The sequence below is a fragment of the Mus musculus genome, chromosome 2 (genome assembly GCF_000001635.26).
Source record: "Mus musculus strain C57BL/6J chromosome 2, GRCm38.p6 C57BL/6J".
Taxonomy (NCBI): domain Eukaryota; kingdom Metazoa; phylum Chordata; class Mammalia; order Rodentia; family Muridae; genus Mus; species Mus musculus.
This window is the reverse complement of record NC_000068.7, coordinates 58,623,344-58,647,416: the sequence shown is the minus strand read 5'-3', so window position 1 is coordinate 58,647,416 and position 24,073 is coordinate 58,623,344. Positions and strand designations below refer to the sequence as shown.

At 43.9% G+C, this 24,073-nt stretch overlaps 1 protein-coding gene across 6 annotated transcripts in view; it reads right to left on the bottom strand.

Annotated features, from left to right (window-relative positions):
- The window catches only part of Upp2 (uridine phosphorylase 2), a 229,530-nt gene that overhangs the window by 148,430 nt on the left and 57,027 nt on the right, over positions 1 to 24,073 (bottom strand). Inside the window, exon 2 of one of the 6 annotated variants that reach the window (XR_003953742.1) lies at positions 12,516 to 14,752. The exons of 3 other annotated variants lie outside the window; for them this stretch is intronic. The gene's annotated coding sequence lies outside the window, so the exon portion shown is untranslated. Of the gene's footprint in view, positions 1 to 12,064; positions 14,753 to 21,922; positions 22,825 to 24,073 lie in introns of those variants that run through there. 2 more of the 6 variants (XR_003953741.1, XR_003953739.1) reach the window with 2 other exon arrangements.

Here is a 24,073-nt window from a genome sequence, read left to right as displayed (position 1 = left end):
CTTTTTTTTAATTAGGTATTTTCTTCATTTAGATTTCAAATGCTATCCCAAAAGTCCCCCATACCCTCCCCACCCTCACTCCCCTACCCACCCACTCCTACTTCTTGGCCCTGGCGTTCCCCCGTACTGAGGCATATAAAGTTTGCAAGGGGCCTCTCTTCCCAATGATGGCCGACTAGGCCATCTTCTGATACATATGCAGCTAGAGACACGAGCTCCTCGGTTACTGGTTAGTTCATATTGTTGTTCCACCTATAGGGTTGCAGACCCCTTTAGCTACTTGGATACTTTCTCTAGCTCCTCCACTGGGGGCCCTGTGTTCTATCCAATAGCTGACTATGAGCATCCACTTCTGTGTTTGTCAGGCACCGGCATAGCCTCACAAGAGACAGCTATATCAGGGTCCTTTCAGCAGAATCTTGCTGGTGTATGCAATGGTGTCAGCGTTTGGAGGTTGATTATGGGATGGATCCCCAGGTATGGCAGTCTCTAGATGGTCCATCCTTTTGTCTCAGCTCCAAACTTTGTCTCTGTTACTCCTTTCATGGGTGTTTTGTTCCCAATTCTAAGAAGGGGCAAAGTGTCCACACTTTGGTCTTCATTCTTCTTGAGTTTCATGTGTTTTGCAACTTGTATCTTGTATCTTGGGTATTCTAAGTTTCTGGGCTAATATCCACTTATCAGTGAGTACATATCATGTGAGTTCTTTTGTGGCACATAACAAATTCCTCTTTGTGCCAGGTGCAGTGCTTAACAGCCCGTTGGAGGGAACACCCGTCCACTTCTAATGACCCATGCTCTAAGAGGGAGGGTGTGAGACTACTGGATATTCCCTAACCCTACTAGATATCTCTACTTCCTTCTTGTCCTTCGCCAGTGGGGAGTGATATCTCTCATTGGCAAGTTTGGAAGCAACAGTGTTTGCAAGACAGGCTCTTTATAAAACAAGTCTCCTTCCAAGACGTTAGGCCTGTTGTAAGCTTAGAAGCGTTTGTGGCTGGGAGGAGGCACATTACCCAGGGCTAACTATGGTTTTGGTATTCAGCTTCATGAGGCTGAAGCCATCCAATGTCCACTTCATGAATGCCAACAGTCTCCTGTAGGCCTCACCCTCATCTGCTTCTTAATTGGTTCAGAGATTAGATAGGGAGAAATGGTATTAATACTAGCCTACCCAAGTGCCCCTGTCCAGTCTGCACACTCATTTTTTTAAAAGAGTGTAACAATAGTGTGACCTAAGCATTTTTATCATCCTGATTGTACAGCTAAGGAAGTGGCATGAGCCAGATCCAAACGGGTTTCTGTGCTGCCAAAGACGACGCCCTGAAAGGCACCCATCTTGCTTCCACATGCAAGCTTAATAGTAAATGGATAAGAACATTCAAAATTTGGGTTGATATTGAAAAGAAAGTTAGCACAGTATTATATCCACTATACTTACATTCTGTTTGGCAGAGGAGTAAGCCAGGCTAAACTTAAATTCCACACATGCTGAATTTTATTTTAGGGAGAACAGGCTGCAACCACAATAAAGAACTGTATTTGCAGCTGACAGCAATGGCCACGTGACTCCCTAGAACTCGCGCTATAATCTGAAGAGTACATTTTATGATCCGCAAGGTCTGGAGACATAAGCAATGGAAAAGGATGTTTCCAGAGGTTTCCAACCAACAGCCACAGAAGCAGCGGATTTTGTTGCTCTTCTGATGGAGTGTTAGTCTGTCGCCTTGGCTGGCCTGAAACTCACTATGTAGCACAGGCTGACCTCAAGCTTGAGGAAATCCTCCTGCCTCACCCTCCTGAATGCTGGGATTACAGGGGCATGAGCTACTACACAGAGCTAAAACCCACAGTTTTGACAGTTTGTTTCTCATCTTCTCCCAGCACGTATAAGAGATCTCGTTCACAGCAAGCTTATTCGGACCTAGGCCCCTGAATATTCTCAATGGCCTGTGATTTCTTCTGTACTCTCTCTCTCTTGGAAAAGTTTGACTTCCTCACCCCCTTGTAAGAAAGAAGAACTTACACATATAAGAAAGATGACAGCTTTTTCATGGCCATGTGAAGGAGGAATTCTGCCTATCCTTGTGCCTTCATGTGAGTATATGAATGAGACAACAATAAAATTTCAAAAATAGTGGCTAGGCATGTGTCATCTCTGTTCAGAAGACTGAGGAAGAAGGATCTTGAGTTTTAGGTCAGCCCTGGCAAGGTAGTAAGACTGTCTCAAAAAAAAAAAAGTTATTATTGAGCCTGGAAAGATGGCTCAGTCATTCAGAGCACTGGCAGCTCTTGCAGAGGACCCACATTTGATTTCCAGCACACACGTGAACTCTCAAAACTGCCTGTAACTCCTGTTCCAGGGTATTCAATACATATTTTCAACTTCTGTGGGCGCCAAGCACACAAGTGGTGTATAGATATTCGTAGAGACAAAGCATCCATCTATACATACATTTCTTCAGTTGCTAAATCTCGCACCCATGATTCAAATACTTCCCCCTAAAGCCCCAGAATTATTATTCTTACCTTCCATAAAAACTCCTCACATGTCGTAGGTCAAGTATGCAACTCTCCTGGTCACAATAATGTCAACATTGCACAATGTCCTCTCTGTCATATCCAGATCCCCTCATACTTTGTCTAAGATATGTCTGACATATTTGCCTAAGCCTGATTCAATATACCATGTCTCCATAAAGAAGAAAATGCACATGATCATCACAAGCATATTACTACTGCTTATAACAGACTTACCATCTTTCCCAGCCACGGTACCTGATTCGTTCAATATGATGCTAAACAGTCCTGATCAATTTACTTATGAGCATCCTACCCAAAATTCCAATTGGAACCCCAGAGCAACAGGATGATAATTATGATTTGTACTTCCTGTCACTGTTTTTTCAAATATGTGTTCTTAAAATCACCTTAGTAGAAGTAAAAAGACATGCCTAGTAGCAGCTGTTAGCTCCTTTGTAAACTTGCTGAATGACGGAAAAAGCCTGCGCCAGCTTGGTCTGGAAGAAACCATTGATGTGGTTACTTTGGCATCACTGTCTTTCAGAGGGATTGTGTTTTCTTTTACTGATGGCAACCCACAAGAAGTTCTAGAAAGTGGTTATAAATTCGAACCATGAAGTTTAGTCTTGGTTGTCAACTCAGCTGCATCTGGAATTAACCAAAAACATAGGCTGCTGGGCATTGCTGTGAGGGATTCTCATGGTCCTAGTATTTGACGAGGGAAGATCCATCAAAAACGTGGGTGCCACCTTCTGGTGGCAGCCCAGATTCAAGACCTAGAAGAAGGAAACTTTCCTTTCTGTCTGCTTGCCCTCACCCTCACTAGCACATCCATATATCCTGTTGCTGTGACAGGCCTCCACCAAGATTAGAACCAACTTCTTTTGGGATTCCGATAAAGACCAGCAGCTCACCAGGAATCCTCTATGGTTCAGGTCCAGGCTGAGCCTGATGAGAGGAACAGCTTCATGGAATAAGCAACTATCAGGTTCTTGCCCTCTCCAGTGCAAGGCAGCCACTGTTAGACTACACAGACTGCATCTGCAAGACAACACAATAACTCCCTTTACTATACATTCACTCTATCAGCTCTGTTCCTTTGGAGAAGTCTGACCAATGTAGTCATCATGGGTGCAGAAAAAACACGTAGTCTCTATAGAACCTAGTGACAGAGAATATTTTGCCCACTTTTCTAAAACTTTAGAAAATCAACTTGAGGTTCAGAAAGGCCAGTGAATTCTTCAAGATCATGTCAGGTTTAACAGTTAGTTCAGAGGTACAAGTTTGAGCCCAAATTTTTCTTGGCACTTTTTAAAAAAGGGTTTAATTTCAAATTTTTCTGGAACTGTGATATATAGAGAGAATCCAGAAGCATGACCCCCAACTTGCTTGCTTAGGTTCAGAGACTTGTGTCTGGTTCCAGGCTGCCCCACCCCCGCTCCCCCCAGACACACACACACACACACACACACACACACACACACAGCACACTCCAGGATGGTTGCTGTGTCCAGAGGACATCCTACCTTCAGCCTGTCCCGCCCCACATACACACCAGTGGCACTTCTTCACTGCAGTTAAAAGTAGGCAGTGACCGTTAAGGGAATGACAGACACGTCTAATTCAGCTTCAAATGCCTCTTCGAAAAGCATACTTGTGATAAATGGTCCCATCCCAGACATCAGCACGGGACCTTTGTTTTAGAAAAACGTGTTTTAAAAAGAAGTGAACAAACTGAGCAGCCAGTACAGTTAGAGAAGTGGGGCCAGATTTGAAGGCACAAATGGACAGGGAAGTGGGGTTGACTGCACACCAGAAGTCAAATCAGAACCAATCCAAGCCAGAGCTCTGAGCTCCCCTCAGCTCTGAATGGCTGCTCAGGACTTGGATTCCCAGGGAGGAGGAGGTAGAGTGGCAGGAGGTGTTTACAGTAAGGGATGAGCACACTCAGAGAAGGTGTATCAAAGAGCTTGTGGTTCTTCCTTTATCTCCACCTTACACGTCTGCAATGATCCCTCTTTCATATCTCCATCTCTCCACTTGTGGAATTACCTCAGAGGGAACACAATGAACTGCCATGAAAAATTTGTCACAACTGGATTGCAAGGCCACCTCAGTCATCAACAGGTTCCAACAAGGCACAATACAGATGTTTCAGTTAGGCTTCAGGGTTCTGTTAAGAATCTCTTACTTGTGTCAGCCATTACAATTTTTCACTGGAGGATAGATAGAATTAAATACACAGCTAAAGTATTACATGGAAAGAAACACCTCATATTTATCTAAAGGAAAACATGTCAGCTATTCTTAACTCTTAGTATAACAGCAGGCCTCCTCTCCGGGATAGCTAGAGTTCACAGTCAGTTGAAGGCAAGAACGGACAGCTAAGCGCTTCCATCTACCTCGTAGGTGTCTTGCCAGGCTCCTCTGGGCCTGCGCAACTTCTCCCTGGTGCTCATGGAAAGCACCAGTGAACAGATGCATTCCAGTTTGTGACAGGAGAACAGCCTGCAGATTCCGCCTACTCCCTCCAGTCCATCTGGGAGGTGGGTGAGACCCAGAGCCCACAGAGAGGGGGCTCTCCTGGGAATCCCTTGGGGTACCATGGCTATTGGTGCTCTATTTTCAGTAGATGGCACTGTGTCTATGGAGATAAGCCTGGTGGGGGGGGGGGGGGGGGGTTGAGGGGAGCCGAAATGGGAAATCTGATTGTTTCTAGAGAAAGCCCATTCTGTGTGAGAACGCATGGTATTTTTTTCCCCCTCGGCTACATGATAACGCGAATTCTATTCAGCATTCACGTTAGCATCCCCTTTGAAGCGTGAGGAACTCTGTGATTTATTATGCTGGCTCCGACTCGGGGCTGTGGTGGTGCCCAGGGCCAGCCTATGAGGAATGGAGTTGGGATAAGAATAAATCATCCTGAATGTTCATACACTTTATCACAAGCACATACATCAGCATCTGTACTCCATCTGTGCCCTGGATCCCCACCTGGAGCAGTGGCGTTTCCTCTCAATGTCGGGCAGGCTCTGCACCCAGTAGTCCAGACTCTAGTCACGTGGCAGACAGAGCATCCCTTGCATAGTACTGGTCCTCCATTCTGTACAGCAGGCGCTGTCAGCTGCCTGCCATTGTTTTGCCTTACCGTACTGATCCTTCTTTTTCTGAGTATTTGCAGAAAAATAAACTCCGGTTACCAGGAGTTTAGACCGAGGTAACTTTATAATTGGGATGAGAAAGTTCAGTCTTGCTACTCAGGAAATGACTTGTAAGCCCAGACTAGAGATTTGAGTAGGTGTGAACCAAGCACAATGCTGCAGAACACATATTCTTTTCTGCATAATCTTACCATGAAGATTATGTTCCCTCTTTACAGATGAGGAAATAAAACAGAAGAAATCTACCTAATACTATCTTATCCGTCCGCTAGGCATATGATAGTTTTCTGTTTTGCTGTTGGGTTGGTTGGGTTGGGTTGGTTTCTTTGATACAGGGTTTCTCTATGCAGTCCTGGAGCTTACTATGTAAACCAGTTGGCCTGGAGCTCCAAGAGATGTGCCTGTCCCTGTCTACGGAGTGCTGGGATTTAAATGCATTCACCACTACCTATGGGTTCGTGTGATGGTATTCAAACTGAGAATGCTGCCACAGATGTCTGCAAAAGGGACACCCATAGGCACTTGCTCAGAAGGTTCCCATTTCTGTCCCTAGACAGCACTTTCTGGATATGCCACTATAACAGTCATCCTGTGACAACTACAGAGGAGCCAGATGAGAAGAGCAAGAGAAAAATCTGAGGAAGACATGGCAGGATGATGGGAGGGGTGTCTTCATTAGTTAACCTTTGAACCTCAGGTATGTGTTCTAAACTCTCTGGAATATGCCTTCTATTTTCTGTAGCCAAATATTGCCCAAATAATCCAACTAACATATTTCCTAGCTATGGGTGACTAGAAGAAAGATGAGACCCTTCGCAAGAAGCAACCATCCATAGGGTGAATGTCATTAAGATCCATCACCACCACTACCACCATCCCATGGCTCCTATATGAGGTCACATTATGAAGCCAGATCCTTCCTGGTTGATGCCCACCCCCCCCCATTGCCTCAGAAACCACAGTGCAACATTTCTCTTCTGTTTCTTCAATGTTTTCTGTGTGTGCTAGCACCAGTTAAACACTAAGTTTTTCCTACCAAAAAGCTAACAAAGCATCCTTTGTTAACTGCGATCTACTTTGGCTTCAATGTTATTCCATTGTTTGTGTAGCAGGGTTGTGGGAGGTCCTTGGGTCAACAGAAGGGGATTTGTAAGATAGAAAGTGGAAAAGCTGGAGGAGTTAGATATCTTAATTGACTCAACATAGTAAACTATCCGTTCAGTGACAATGTATACAAGACAATCTTCTACTCAGCTTCAGGACAGATAGGCAAATAGACAGACTGATACATGCATATATATATATATATATATATATATATAAAATACATACATACTACATATATATCATACATACATACTATATATATATATATATATATATATATATATATATATATTTATATATATTTATATATATATACATGCACACACGTACACAAAACTACTACAGTATCTCTGGTTTGGTTCATGAACAAAAACAAAAAACAATATAAATGAGTTCCTGAGAACACACTTATATGGGAAATACTTACAACACTAAAAGAAAGATAGCTATAACCATTTAAATAAAATTGGATGTTTTGAGAACCTAACAAAAAAGATGGACACCAGGTAGATTAAAAAATAAATAACCATGAACTAATGATATTTTTGTGATGTAGGCATGGGGCAGGATTGCTTATATAGTTCTTCAGAAGCACAAACTATAACCATAGGTGATAAAAGGTAGGTCAGTTTCACTCTATGTAAACTGAGGCTTTCTACTGAGTAAATCATACTTTGCCAAAGTTAAGAGCTAAATATGGTAGTTCAAATGAGAATGGCTTCCATTCCATAGGCTCATGTTTAAATACTTGGTCCCCAGTTGGTGGAACTCTTTGAGAAGGATGAGAAGGTGCGGCCTTGTTGAAGAGTGTGTGGCTTTGAGGCTTCTAAAGCCCATCCCATTCCCCCATTAGCTCTTTGTCCCTTGCTTGTGGAGCAGATTTAAGCTCTCAGCTACTACTCTAGCGCCATGTCTGCTTGCCAGCTTCCATGCTCCCCACCACGATGGTCATGGACTCACCCTGTGAAAAAGATAAACACAGCAAAAAGAGCTTTCTTCTCTAAGTTGCCTCGGCCATGAGGTATCTCTTCGTGACAACTGATAAATAAGTAAGGCACCTGTTTTAATTACTTTTCTTAAACAAAGCGCCACTCCTGTTATCCCATTTCATACCAGATCTCTCCTTTCCAAAACAGCTCCATCATTTAATTTCCTGGTGATCTTTTTCTCCTGAAACTGTACATTTTCTATTTGTTTTTTGGCCTACTTATTTTATTTTCATGGCAGATCTGCATAAGAGTGTTTACTAATAGCCAAATGACAGAGTCAGTATTAGTCAATATGTTTTAAAATATCCTCTGCCAACAAAATTAATCCCAAATTTTTTCAATTTAGTCTCAAGGAAGATTCTTGGGATAAGGACAAAAAAGCAACCACATTCTTTGCTAATTTTCTCAAGCCTAGTTGCTAGTATTGTTCCCTTTTGAAACCTCTCAAGCTGGGCCTCCATAGTTCTTACTGCTTTCAGTAGTACTGTCTTCTAAGCACCTACTAGAATATCCCATTAACCTCCACTTACAGTGTTCAAACAAGATCCTAGTCCACAGTCCCTAAGTCACATTCTTTCAAATAACAGCATGGTTAGGCTGCTCACAACAATAGCCCTCTCCCTGGTGTCAGTTTTTGTCTGTGAAGAGACACCATAACAAAGCAACTTATAGAAAACGAGTTTATTGGAGCTTACAGTTTCACAGGTAATGATCCTCAGAGCACAGTAGCAGGCAAGCAGGCATAGGCTGAAGCTGTAGCTGAGAGCTTATATCTGATCTACAAGCAAGAGACAGAGACCTAACATGAGCTTGAGAAACCCCACTTCAACAAGGCCGCACCCCCTAATCCTTCTCAAAGAGCTTCACTAACTAGGGACCAAGTCTTGAAACTTATGAGACTATGGAGGCCAACGATTAACATCAAATACAGATAACAATTACATACAAGGTTTAAAGGTAGAAGAAGGATCCATAGCTCATCAGTTAAGAACACTTATTGCTCTTCCAAAGGACCCACATTTTGTTCCCAGCACCTAGGTATTTTATAACCATCTGTAAGCTATGGGTCTTCTCAGGCACCCAAACACATGTAGGATACACTCACACAAGAGCAAAAATAAGTATGCTTAACATGTAAATACAGCAGGCTAAATGGAAATATGGACAACAGGTATGGTCACAGCAGATGGAGTCTGAGACCAGGGGAAGAGAGCACCAGTGGTGTGAGATGACCTGTGGACCCAATGGCCTCTGCTGCAGTGTTATTGGACACAGTGTTATTCAAAACTCTTTCTCACAGTGAAACAGGACATAAGTCCCTGGATAGCAATGGTCCTGAGGCCATGCAGATAAGAGTAGCAAACTTGCTCCAGAATATGTGTTCATTCTTACCAAGTGCCTCTGAACTTTCCAGGTAAGAAATGACTCAAGGTCGTCATTTTCCACTAAATCATATTCTTGAGGATGGTACAATAATAGGTCCTTGGCACTATGTCCCTTGCTGGCTGGTTGGGTATTTGATGACAGCAACATCTAAATCAACCTCAATGAGTAGAGTTCCCGCTATTTGGGCCAATGTACAGTACCATCTCCTATACAGTGGCTATCCATTCATTTACCCACAGAACAGGGCTGAGTTTGCTGATGACACAGACTTGGTGCGGGACAGAGAGGGAGTCAGAATCTTAAAGGCTCCTTGTTATTTATGTGCTATGTCTTATGAGGTCTATTGCCACATTGCATTTTCTTGACATGGATACTCTAGCAGCACAGGACTGCAGTCTGCCTAGCTACATGCACTGTCACTTACAATGAGGGCTTCCTCTGCGATCAATGCTCTATGCTTCCGTGCCAGGTATCCATACCTAACAAGATTTTGCTCAGTTCCGTTCCATTCTCGTTTGTTCAGCTGCCTCCTTCTTTCATCCTCCCAGTTTTCCTCTTCCATAACCTTTGCCCCTGAGGTTGGGTTGATTCTAATATCAAGCTACTTATCTTTCTATACAAAGTGCATAGCTGGGTGAATCTTACTAAAGTGCCCATTATGAGGGATTCCAACCATATAATAGACTGCTCTGTAAGCCAAGCTTGGATAACTTGTTCTCCTATCAGGCATTCATAGGATTCTCTCCATGATCCTAAGATGAAAGTACAACCACACAGTCCCCAAGCCTGGGTGTCTGGGTCAAATGTCATTTTGCTATGATTTTTTTCTCTTGTCTTTCTTATGCTTAGAGCTCACACTTTGTTTTTCTGATAATAAACTCTTGTAGGTCTCAAGAACCTGAGAAATCAGGCTCTACATGAACTCAGGTCATAGTGGCAATTCTGAAAGCACAGTCACTTGGTATCATGCAGTCATAACTTTCATGTCTACCACTGCTCAGCTGGACACCAACAATTTAGGGCTGTACTTCAGAGTCTTATGAGCTTGCAGTGCTATTCACCTAGTGTGTCTTCTCATGTGAGCCATTGTCACATTGTATCTCCCTGTCATTAGTATCTTTAGTGGCCTAGGACTTCAGGGTCTCAAGACCCAAACAGTGAAACTGTGAGACAGAGTTTGCTGACAGCTCTCCTGTGTGTGGGACCTTGTTGATGTCAAAAACATGTCTTGGCACCTGGTACATGGGCTACAGAATATTCCCAACACAGGCTGATTTACATAGAATTGATGCCAGATATAGGGCTTCCTATGTGTATTAGTTAGGGTTTTACTGCTCTGAACAGACACCATGACCAAGGTAACTCTTATAAGGACAGTATTTAATTGGGGCTGGCTTACAGGTTCAGAGGTGTCAGTCCATTATCATCAGGGTGGAACCATGGCAGCATCCAGGCAGGTATGATGAAGGAGGAGCTGAGAGTTCTACATCTTCATCTGAAGGCTGCTAGCAGAATAGTGGCTTCCAGGCAGCTAAGATGACGGTCTTAAAGCCCACGCCCACCGTGACACACCTACTCCAACAAGGCCACACCTACTCCAACAGGAGCACACCTTCTAATAGTGCCCCTTTCTGGGGCGAGCATATACAAACCATCAGACTATGCTAACAGAAAAACTAGAGGCAGTGGCTTCTCTTACACTTTTAAGATATACCCTGACTCACCGTGACTGCAGAAATCTTAAAACAGCAAAGGAGTGGTTGAAACTAGCATCTTTAATCCTTTAGAAACTTCCTTCATCTCATCCGACACATATGTATCTTCGTAAGCTCTCTAGTGCACTAGTCACTTCTTATTCATTAGCCCAATTACAGGATATCATTGATGTAATTGATCATTGAGAAGTCCCGTGGGATGTGCAGATGGTTCAGAGCTCTTTGGATCATACCATCTCGGGGTGGGCACGAGACTTAGCATAGTTTTGGTGCAAAAGTGTGTTTCACCCCCTGCTCATGCAAACTCTTCCTAATCACATTGTATGGTCAGAGCATTGACATATTACTTAGTGAAGATGTTAATCATAGCACTGTGGCTATAGGTCAGGCCCCTGACTACCATTGGTCCTCTGTTATTCATCAGAATCATATCTAAATGGCTTCTGTGACACAACTGGTCAAGGTGCAAAGAATAAGAGACTGAAGTTTCAGTTCCAAATGAAACATTTGTATCACATACTTCCCTCCAAAGCTTGAGGATCATTGTAGAAGAGAAGGTAGAATGATGATGGATTGCACCAAGGAAACAGTGCTTGCTTCCTTCCTCCCTCCCTCCCTCCCTCCCTTCCCCCCACTCCCTCCCTCCCTCCCTCCCTCCCCCCCACTCCCTCCCTTCCCCCTCCCTCCCTCCCTCCCTCCTTCCTTCCTTCCTTTTCTTTTGTTTGCTTTTTGAGACAATGTTTTTCTGTATAGCTCTGGCTGTTCTGGAACTCGCTATGTAGACCAGGCTGGCCTCGAACTCACAGAGATCCACCTTCTTTTGCTTCCTGAGTGCTGGGATTAAAGGCATGTGCCCCTCCCACCCGGCTGAAACTATTTTCTTAACGAAGCACAGCAGCTGTATATATGAATTCACAGCAGTTGTGTCTGCTCGCACAAGACCTGTTGTGTACAAGCTCTCGCCAGCAAAATTTCTCACGGAGAAGGGAGGTTGATATAAATTTCCATCCCTAGCTAAGGAGCTATTGGCAAATAATAGCTTCAGGAAAGTGGTCTTTAAGAATATAGTCCCTGGTAGGTTGGCCATACTCCAGTGGAAAGCCACACATTTAAGAAAATTTGGGCAGCACAAATTCAACTTGGTGAGTTTAAAAAAAAGAAAGAAAGAGAAAACACAAAGGTAGATGCATAGGGAAGAGGAATTGATTTGGGAGGAGTTGGGGGAAGAAGTTGAACAATAAAAAACACATGGTATGAAATTCTCAAATGGTTATTTTTTTACAAATCTGTAAGTGCAATGAAGTGCAGCTAAAGAATTTCTAGAAGATGTCAGACTTTTAACACTAACGAAGTCCAGGAAAAGAAGAGCAGTCAAAGAGTATTCCAACAGTAACTCTGAGCAATGTGGAGCAAGGACCTTGCCTAAGTTGTATTTGCAAATACCTCTCTACTATTTAAAAGTATCAGAAAAAGGAAAAATGGTTGCTGGGTCAAGAGGCATGAAGTGTAAAGAGGAAAAGGGCATCAGCATTGTCCATCCTTCTCTTGGACTCTGATCTCACTTGGCCCATCCCAAGGAGGAGAAGAAAACCACGAAGCCCATCAAGCATGTATTCTACTAGATTCTCACTCACCCATGAGAAAGTGGTGGGATGGAAGGTGGCTTTAGTATTGGCGTCAACCCCAGTAGCCCCTTTACAGCTTTGGGAACTGCAGCTCTGGAAGGCATGTGGCTCCAGGAACTTGTACCCAAAGGGTTACGGTGGCAGTCTGTGACACCAGAGCAGGTAACAATACACCCAGTGACAGCCCAGTTTTTGAAAACATTAGCAAAGTAGGAAAGAGTTGAATACTTTCTACAAATTGAGTTACGTTTCTCTTCACTCTAGCGGTTGGATGTCTGGGGTCTCAATACATTTGACAAAGTCATTCAGGATAATGTATATATCCACTTCCTGTGGCTACTATAACAAGTCATGAACTTCATGGCTTCAAACAGTAGAAAGTTATTCAGTAGGAATTCTGAAGACCAGAGATCCAGAAACCCACCATGAGTAGGTGACTGGCCTCCGGGTATTTCAGGGAACAATAGCCCTTGACTCTGCCATTTTCTAGGAGCTGTCAGTTCTTAAATGGTGGTCATGTCATACAAACTGTGCCATTGTCTTTCCATCATCTTCTCTTTTGACTCATTTAAATATATATCTAAGGTATATATTGTAGCCCAGGCTATCCTGAAGCTAACAATCCTCCTTGCCTGCTTTCTGTAAAGACACTTCTCAACGAGGCATGGTGTGAGTAAGCATCATGCAATCCCAACAGTCCAAGGCTGACAGAGGAGAATTGCAAGTTCAAGGACAATCGGGGCTATGTAGCAAGACGTTATCTTGAGAAAGACAGACAGATAGCTGTTCTCACCATCTGATCCTTACTATCTCTGAAGACATGAGTAAGAAGCCACGGGCCGCTCCATGCAGTTGATGTCTCAGCAACAAAGAGGAATCTGCTTAACTGAGTAGGACTCAAGTAAACAGTCAGATTGCCGCAATGAAAGTGAGTAACCCTGACTGATGACGTATTCATTTTCCAGGACTGTGCTCCTTGCTTCACGTGTAGCATCTTGCCTGATTCTCGGTACAAGCTTTTGAGGTGGGTTTATTCATTCGGGCTCCTTGGTTGCGTTGTACACAAACAAACCGAAGAGATTTATTGGAAGGCATCTGGGCTGAGTCACCAATCAGAAGAGCTGTGCAGACAGTGCCAGGGAGGGTAAGAGGAGGTCAGCCCTAGATGCCTTTCTAGGTCTACAGCACAGGTTTAACTATGGAAACTAGCCTTCCATAGATGTGAGGCGTCTTTCGTTGTTTTAACCACTAGATTTGCTCCAGATGAATACCTACCCCGTACCAGGGTGGCAGGTACAAATTACTAAACAAATGAAGAAAAAAAAATGCAGCGACAAAGATGAGGATTTCTTCATAAATGATAATGATACTGTCCTCATTCTATAGATAGGACAATTGGACTGGGAAGAATTTACAACTTAGCAAGGTTTTCCCTTTTTATCTGAGCCTAGCCTCGCCTACCCTGGAGCCTGTATGCTTCACCAATGCTCTCTCTGTCTGCTTTGACCATGGAAAAGGCTATAAAGCATTTCTAGCATGGAGTTACCAAAGAAAGCAGAGATAGTGTGAAGAGCCGTGAGGCTGGTACATTTATTGGTTCAGTGGGAACTGCTCATTCTGAGCAGAGGTGAGCACTAAGCCCTGGGCATGGAAAGTTCAACAAGAACTACAACCTTCATGGCCTCCACGACATCGCAAGAAGTAAACTGGAAATAAACTCACATCAGTCTTTACTAAATCAAGGGAACCAACTGAGAGATGAGCTTTCCCCAAATGTAGATCCTACAGCATCCGGACTTGAGTCTTTGTCTTGCTCTCTACATTCTGTGCCCCTCTCTCTATGTTAGCTCCATTTTGGGGCACACAACTTCTGCCCATAGCAGAGCAGCCCCAGACTGTCCCATGCTGACTCAAAGATGGCACTTCTTTTCCTCTCATCTGTGTCGAGTCTTTAAAAGGAACCTGACCAGTTCTTCTTGGCCAGTTGCTGTGTCCAGAGAGTGTTCTCACACTCTGCCTGGATCTCCTGGTTCCTGTGTTCAATAGGACCACATGATGGACAGGCACACTACGATCATCTCTCCTAAATAAAAGTGCTGTTCCAGACAAAGGTGGGGAAGCCTGACAGGCAGGTATAAACTTTTGGATGACACACCCCAGCACTGGTTTTTGGCTGCACGGCTTAGAGAAGCGATCCTCCTTCGAGTCTTTCCTTTCTCTGTCAGTCAGAAGTGCAAGCTGAGGTTCTAGAGGAGAAAGTAAGAAGGCACTGAAAAACACGGTCTAGAAGTCAGTGTATAAAAAAGTCTGAGGCTCCATCTCCTAACCTCCCTACCAGTCTGCAGCCTGCGCCCACCAAAGCTTATTTGCAGTTCAAAATAAAAATTTGAATCTTGGTGAATAAAAATCTTTCTGCCTGATTCTTATACACATTACATTTTTTTTGATCAATACTAGAATTTATAGAATGAAAGCAATTTCCAAACACTGATGCAAATAGGTTTTGTAGTGGCAGAAATAAACCAGTCTTGTGGTTTATGAATTGGCGATAAGATACTCACTAGCCCCAGCACATCACCCCCCCCCCCCCAGAGCTTAAAAGAAGTCATAAAAGTGAAATCTTTAGCAAGTAATTTCTAGTCTTGCCTGCCCAATGTCTCTCTTTTCCTCTAGCCCTGTCTGTGGAATTAGCATGAAGAGATAGAACTTAGGACAAGACAGCTTTGGGCTTCTCTGAAGACTTTTCTAACGGATTAAGACCCTCCACAGTTTCCTGAGTTCTTCCCGCCAGGACCGAATACTTGAGTGGCTCCAGGATCCTTATGATGGAGATAGGAAAGTCATGGAGGCATTAAGGAGATCGCGCAGGGGAACCTCTAAGGACTGGTGTCTGTTCTTGAAGGAAGAGACAGCAGAGGCTTGCTCTCTCGTGGGAGGACATGAGAATGGCAGTCAGCTGCACGAGGCGGAAGGAGCTTCCCTGGCCACTCACTTGTGGGAACCCTGCTCTCAAACCTCTCAGGCTCCGCAACTACAAGCGAAAACAGTTCTGTCACTGATGCTCCTCAGACCGTGCTATTAGGTAATGGTGGCTTCTGCAGAAAGAACGCCTCCTCTCATGGTAGCCATTAAAACAGTCTCTCTTAGATGCAGCCTTTCTATAGGAGGACAAAGAAAACTCCCTCCAAATCAGGACATCCCGCACTTCAAATCACCTGAGGGTTTACAGGAGCAGATGCTAAAACAAAACAATAATCCTATGCCTAAACTCCCTCGAAGAACTATTGATCTGGTTCCCCGTGTGTTCTTTTCAAAAGTTGAGTACCAGGTTTAAAATCATGGCCAAGATAAAGTTGAGAGTCACTCCTTCAGAAGACCCGAGGTCCCCCTATTGCTCTGTTATTAAGAATTTATGTGACTTTCTATCTGTTGACATAAGAAGGGAGCATGCCTAGTTAATCTTGGTTGTCAATTTACGAGATTGAGAGACACCTACAGATTTGGTGAAGATTTGTGTGTCTTTGAGGAGGTTTCCAGAAACAATGGGCAAATGGGTGTTAAGTCTGAGGAGAAACACCTTGAGTGTGAGCAGCCCTGGGTAATAGTCTGGTGGCCAGGATGGGACAAAAAGTGGTAAAAGAAGCAAATTCACAAACAAGTGTGGCTTCAGCTCAGTTAGCTGTGGTTTTTACCGCCATCTCCACAGAATGTCCAAGTCTGGATTCTTTGTGGACACAGCAGTGACTCTCCAGAGAGCTCCCAGGCTGTCAGTTTTTTTCAGCTTGTATAATTAGCCCCCGTGGTTCGGAGGCTTCTAGCATTCTGGACTGACTGGCTACTGGTTTCCACAGATCTATTGCCTACAGGTGACCACTGAGGGACTACTCAGCCTCTGGTTGTGAAAGACAACCTAATAAACCCTCTCTTATAATTATATGCGCTTTATTGTTTTCTGTGCCTCTGGAGAACCCTGACGAAGACAGGGAACGTATGTCATGAGCCCACTCTTGAAAGTACAAAAGAGAGGGTATACACCATGTAGAGTCAAGGTCCACGATTAGTTAAGCTAGCTAATCACATCACTAACATCTCTTTTGCCTTGTGACCTTTGGAGTTCTAGAACAATTGCAAACCGCATTTAGTTGTGTAGTGGACATCTGTTATATCTGCTGACCCACTGACCCACTGCCATGGCTTAAAACCCTAACCTTCAAGGAGACAGAAATGGGGCCTTTGGGAGATAATTAGGTTTAGAGGTTGTTGTGGGGATGGGAAAGGTCTTCATGGGATTATGCCCTTATGTAAGTTAGAAGAGACACCAGATACAGAAGTGGATGCTCACAGTCATCTATAGAATGGAATACAGGGCCACCAATGGAGGAGCTAGAGAAAGTACGCAAGGAGCCAAAGGGGTCTGCAACCCTATAGGTGGAACAACAATATGAACTAACCAGTACCCCGGAGCTCATGTCTCTAGCTGCATATGTAGCAGAAGATTGGCCATCATTGGGAAGAGAGGCCCCTTGGTCTAGCAAACTTTATATGCCCCAGTATAGGGGAATGCCATGGCCAAGAAATGGGAGTGGGTGGGTAGGGGAGCAGGGCTGGGGGAGAGTATAGGGGACTTTCAGGATAGCATTTGAAATGTAAATGAAGAAAATATCTAATAAAAAATTAAAAAAAATAAAATAAAATACTATGATAAAAAAGCAAAATAGAAAGAGAGAGAGAGAGACACCAGAGCTCTCTCAGCCTTGAAGATACAGTGCTATGATAACTGTCTGCAAACCGGAAGAGAACGTTCAGCAGAACTCAGCTGAGCTGGTGTATCTTTTGAACTTTGAAGTTGCACGACCATGAGGAAAATATTTAAGTCACGCCACCTGTGGAATATTGTGGTAGCTCTCAAGCCAACAAAATCAGCCAGTAAATATCCCCCCTTGTTTTAGAAGGAGCTTTTCCTCTGGGAGCCTTCCCCTTCGGATTCTAGGTAGTTGCAATAGGGCTGACAATCACATCCGCCTTCACCCCATATCACCTAAACTAAGCCAATCAAACCAGTCTTTCTAGAGAGAAGGACATTGCGCGTCAGAAGGGGTTGTTATTTCATGATATGACCAAAGAAAGAGCTGTACATTTTAAAGATCCTACAGCCTCCACCTTCTTTTTCTCAAGACCTGGCTTTTGTGTTTTATCTAATTCTGTGAGCTCTAAAGTTTCCTTCCAATAAATTCCCCTTTCTGCCCAGCTGAGTCAGAGCTTCTTTGAGCTGCTTGCATAACTCGTTAGAAATCAGTACCTGGGAGTGGGCATTCCAAGCTGAGGACGAAGCAGAAATAGGCCGGTGCATGACAGCAAGAAGTTTACGTTTCAGCCGAGAAGCCTGAAGCCAGCTGCTTTTCTAGAGAGTCTGGGTTTTGGGGTTGTTTTGTTTTGTTTTGTTTTGTTTCTGTATTTTCCTTTTTTGATCAACAAAGTCCTGATTCATACAAACTACTTATGCAAATGCAAAGCTGTACACAGGTAAGCTGTTCTTTTCCCTAAGAGTCATTATTGGATTGATGGGCTGAGAGGTTCCTGTTGGGTCTGTGCCTTGGAGCATTTTTTTTAACCCATTAGAGTAGCCTCAGTGAACATCAATACCTGGCTGCAAACCAAAGCTTTTGTTTGTACAGCCTTCGTGCCAGTAAATGAGAATTGGAAATTTAGGGTAGAGATAAGTATCCAACCCCACCCCTCCTCTTTACTAGACCATTGTGCCAGAGTCTATAGAACTTAAAAAGAGAGAGTGCGGAAGGCAAGCATAATAATAGTAATGATTGCCATTTATTAAGTCCTTACTATGCGCCAGACATTGGGCTATTATGTCATTGAATTCTAGAAAAGCAATAGTATTATGTTTGGTTTTGCTTTATTTTGTTTCTAAGGTTGAACTGCAGGCACAGAACTGAATCGATTCAATCAGTCATTCTTTTCTGTTACTGGCATGATATAATCATCTGTCTAGACGTGACCCCCCCACCCATTTTTTTTTATCTTTATCCATTATTCCCAGCATAGCTGCTGTGTCCTTCTGGCCTATTTTCCCATAGACGTACAGATCCATAAAAATATGTAGTATAGGGTCTGCTTTGAAAGCGTGAGTGAATGGATCATACTGCATTTCTCACTATACAATGTGCCTTTCATCAGACACATCTTCTGAGGTCCATCCATAATGATCTATGGAGATTCAGAGTCTTCAGTTTAAACTACTCTCCTGCACTCGGAATGCCAGTTACTATACTCACGTGCATATTGTCTTCTGGTGGACATCTACACTACTTCTAGTTTTCTCTTATTGAAAAAGCACTTCCGGCGAATGATTGGATGCAGACTCTCAGTGCACTGTTCAAGGGTCTCTCGGAAATTTACCTGGGATTCTTGAGTCTTTGACAATACATATTTTCAATTTTAATAAACTCTGCCAAATTGCTCTTCAGTGCAGTTTTCCCAACTCAAGCTTCCATCCACAGTCAATAAGAGTTTTTAAAATGGACACTGTTACCTCTGTTTTGAAAATAAACTGGCTCAGGAAATAAAAGCTTGAAGTTAAACACCACTGCTACAAGTAAGTAGCAAGAACTGTAGTAATGTATTTGCTACAGTATACAGTTGCAAATACATTAGCAGCAGGGGAACCGGCTGCCAGGAGCTTCTGACTTAGAAGCCTTCCCCATTTCACTAGCCCATAGGAGGTGGTGGTGGTGGAGGAGGAGGAGTAAGGGGTGGGGGGTGAAAGGCAGGGGATGGGAGGGCGAGGGGGAGGAGGAGGCTTCCCAGAGCAGGCCAGCAGCTAAACTGCTGGATATCTATGCTTTCCACCTAGTTGCCCAAGGCAGAGACCTGCAAAGGATATTAATGCTTTCATCCTCTTCCCATAGAATAGCCCTTGACTGTGTCTGCTGTTCTACAGCTCCATTACAGCCTAATCAAGACCTGTTAGTGGAGTGTGTGCCTGCGGCCTCCCCTATGAACACCTGGGAGTGTGCTCAAAAGCAGAATCTGAGGCTATATCTAAGACATCTGAGGCTATATCTACACAGAATCTGCATTAATGTCCCCAGCAATTCATAGAATTTGAGAACTTCTGGCTTTGACTTTTGACAGAGCTTAATCAACTGGTTCCCCTGGATCTGTCCCTTGCACTTCAGAGGACAACTTGCTGGGATCTGTTGGATGCAGGGCTTAATTAACTTCAAGTCATCAGGCCCGTGTGTGAGCATCATCTCAAAGGACCAGCCCATAAACACTTTTCCTCTAAATAACTGTGTGTGTGTGTGTGTGTGTGTGTGTGTGTGTGTGTGAGAGAGAGAGAGAGAGAGAGAGAGAGAGAGAGAGAGACAGAGACAGAGACAGAGACAGAGACAGAGACGGAGAGTCAGAGAGAGACAGAGAAAGACTGAGAGACGGGGAGAGAGATGGAGAGAGGAGGGAGACAGAGAGATGGAGAGAGAGAGAGAACGCGTGAGCACAAGGTATGCCAGTTGACTCTCTCCTATCATGAGGGGTTTGGGGATTTAATTCCAGTCCGCAGGATTGGAGGCAGAACATTTACCCCTTGAGTCATTCTCTATCTCTCTGGCCCTGAAATTCTTTAGGTTATAAACCTCTAAAATGACTTTTCCCATTAAAGGCCCCAGAAGCAAAGGTTTACAGAAGGCAATTCATACCTTCTCCAGCTGCCGGGCTCAAACCCATTCTGTCCTCCCTAGCCTTGGTAGGCACCTTCTAATTCCTAAGCCAGGCTACGTTTTCCCCAGGGCCTTTCTGCGTGTTTCTTTCTTCTTCCTGTGAAGAATTAGGGAATGAGATCAGACACTCTCTCAGTAAGCTTTTTCAAATAGAGAACACTGTGCACCTCCTAATGTTTCTCACAGCTGTCTTTCAATAATAACATATATCTCCTTATTCAATATCAGTCTTATCTATTGATTCAAAGGGTTCAGATGCTACATCTGGGCTGGGCTGTTACCTCCTCCCGCACCTAACACAGTGACGGATACACAGTAGCGTTCAGTCAGTACCCGCTGATTTAATGACTATGAATGTTATCCTGGCTCAGAGTTCAAGTTCAACTGAAACCAAGAATCTAAAAACATTGCAGAGCTGAATACCAAGTATAATGTGGCCACCAGCAAGTGAATCGGGACAGAATTGCCCAGTTCTGACAGCTGTAACCTTTGTACATGCCCACCCTCCCTGGGTGACAGTAAACATTCTGTCCCCAAGCCAGTGCCCTTTCGAACAATATACTCCCAAACTGTCCCCTGGAAGGACTCTTTTTACTTTTTTCCTGGGAGGTTTTTGTTAGCCCTTAGTGAATAAGAATATGAAGTGTTTTTTACTTTGCCGCTCTTTGTTTTCTGGGCAAGAAAAGTCTGGAGGCGGTGGAGTGAGGCTACTTGATACAATTGCCTTCCCTTTCAAATGCTAAAAAGGGCTTTGCTCCTCCGGTCAGCTTAATCAGAGAGTTGCGGCAGTCTTGGAAGCCATCCATTCTCCTTTCCTTTTTGCAACCCATCTCTTACAGGCTAAGGGGTCACTTTTCAACGGATAGAAAGCCAGAGCCAGTAAGTCAGCACTGCCTGACAAGCGTCTCCCCCAGATTAGCCAAATTTGGGGGGGAACCCCCAAGTGAAACAGAGTTGGATATAGCAAATGTCATGGTCCTAAACCTGGACATGGACTCTGGGATTTTGGCATTGGCTACATGGGGAAGACTGGTGAATCCTAGAGGATAATTTATAAAATGGGGTATTTAACACACACACACAGAAAGAGAGAAAGAGAGAGAGACAGATGTGCACATCTGTCCTAGGAGTTAACAGAGCAGCTCTGGGTTAGTTCCCTTTAGTGGCTACTGAAAAGGTCAGCTCAGGGACTTTGGGAAGGTCATGAAACACTCCTCCAGAAGGGAAAGGCTAATTAACATTTCTCAGCCCATAGGTGGGAACCAACCTGAGGGTGGGGACACATTCTGGAGGACAGACTGTTGCCCAACTTCAAACCAGGGAAGTCCTTGTCACCTCATTCTCTAAAGATCAATCAGTTTAAATGGTGCACTGTTCCACCAATCATATTGTGCCTAGTTGCTGATGCTCTTTTCTGCCTCTGGAAACCGTATAACCATATAAAAACTCGCTTAACTGACACAGGGGTTGGGGTAGGGGGTGGGGGGAGTAGCTGCCACTCCTTCCTGTCTGGGATGACCCCAGTGCGCTGGAACAATAAATTCCTCTTGCTTGATCCCGGCTCCACATGGTTCACTCAGGGGGTCCCCGGTAAGCTTAGGCTCCCCGGAGTCTAACACTACTTTTGCTGTTCTGCACTTCTTGCAGATGCTTCTGCCATCCTTCTGGAATGTTTATTATTACTTGGAAATTTAAAAAAGAGTTCCGCATGGGTACTGGAGAATGCAAGTGTAATGCCAGCTACTCCATCTGGAGGCGAATGATCTGTTACGAGTTCAAGGTCAGCCTGGGGAAAAAAGCAAAACCGTTGAAAAAGAAAAGAAAAGGAAGGAAGTGAAAGAACCTAGTGGGGAAACCCCCACTCAACTCCCGATTCGTCGTGCACCCAAGAATCATGAATAGAACACAACACCTTAATGTAACAACATGAGGTATTTTAATGGTGGAGCTCCGGGTCGAAACGTATCTCACACAGGAGACAGTGGAATCGACCACGAGGCTTGGAAGCTAGGGGTTTTTATACAAAAGGAGTGGGGCTGGGGGAGGAATTGGCGAGGTTTCACATGATTGGTCCATTTAAACATCAGCAGCCTGTTAACATTTAACTTAGGTCAGAGGGGTGGGAGATAGGGAGGCGATGGGCCTGCCCTGGCATGTCCTGGTCTGTTCTGCTATGTTCTCAGCCCCAGGTTTCAAAGCTCACAAACAACTCTTTGGGCTATTTGACATACATTACATGAATCACAGGTCTCAAGTTTTATTTCCTTTCATTAGGAAGGAAGGAAGGAAGGAAGGAAGGAAGGAAGGAAGGAAGGAAGGAAGGAAGGAAGGAAGGAAGGAAGGAACTGTAAGTGGCTGCTTACATCAGTATTTTAAGACAAGCTTAAAGGTTTCTGTTTTATTTTTCTTGGGGGTTTTCCCCTTGATTTACACCCTTCCATTTCCCCCCTTTTATTAAACATAGATTTTTTTTCTCATACAATACAATCAATACAGTTTCCCCATCCTCTGTTTCTCCCAGTTGCCCCTCACCTCTTCTCCCATTTGGATCTTCTCTCTGTGTCTCATTAGAAAAGAAAAGGTTTCTAGGAGATAAAAAAAAAAACAAAGCCATCACATCAAAGTTAAGCAAAGCAAGCTCAACAGGAGACTCAAAGAGCCCCAAGAGAAGGCATAAGAACCAGAGACTGACTTGTTTATCCACCTTCAGGAGTCCCATAAAAGTACTAAACTGAAATTGTATCCATATGCATAGGACTGGTCGCAGACCTGTTCTCCCGGTATCTTCTGTCTCCCTAACTTCTGCCTCCTGTTTCAAGATCTTTCAGTACAGAATGCCTTGCTGTGAGTCTCTGTATTTGTTCTTATCGCTGCAGGAAGACGCCTCTCTGACAATGGCAGAACAAGGCACTGATTTATGAGTATAACAATAGCGGGCTGGTGAGATGGCTCAGCAGGTAAGAGCACCTGACTGCTCTTCCAAAGGTCCTGAGTTCAAATCCCAGCAACCACATGGTGGCTCACAACCATCCGTAATGAGATCTGACTCCCTCTTCTGGTATGTCTGAAGATAGCTACAGTGTACTTACGTATAATAAATAAATAAATCTTAAAAAAAAAAAAAACAATAGCATTAGATGTCATATAATCGTTACTTTTTTTTTTTTTTTAGATCAATAGTATTTGAATTTATCCTAGGTCTCTAAGCTAGCTAGACTCCGGTTCTTGGTCACCCAAACAGTGCCAGGTATGGATGTCTTTTCATGAAGTGGGCCTTAAATCAAATCAGACATCAGTTGGTCACTCCCACAAGCTTCATGCCACCATTGCCCTGGCATATATTGTAGGCCGAACAGATTGTAAGTCAAAGGTTTTATGGTTGGGCTGGTTGTTTGCGTTTCTCTTTTGGTGGCCCACACAGAGTACTTTTTTGTGTCATGGACACTAGAACATGGGTGTGAAAATTCTATGTCGGCATGAGTTTGAGCTCTTCACATCCGAAGGGTTGTGTGGTTGTTGTCTTCAACAATGGGGTCTCGCTGTCATTTTGTGGAGAGCAACTTACTATCTTAGCATCAGCCTGGGTTGTTTGGGGATGAGTTAATCTCACAGACTTGAGGAGAAAGACCACCAATCAAACTTCTGGTCAAAGTAACTAATGCAAGCTTTAATATTCATGTCTCTGCCTAAGGTGGGGTTCAAGAGATCAGTGTTGGCTATAGATAAGGGTTTCTGTGGTAGCTCAGGAGTAGGAGGTTTCCAAATGGGGGACTTGGTAAGCAAATGGGCAGGGTTATTGAAACAGAACTTGAGCATAACAGGTTAGTCATAATG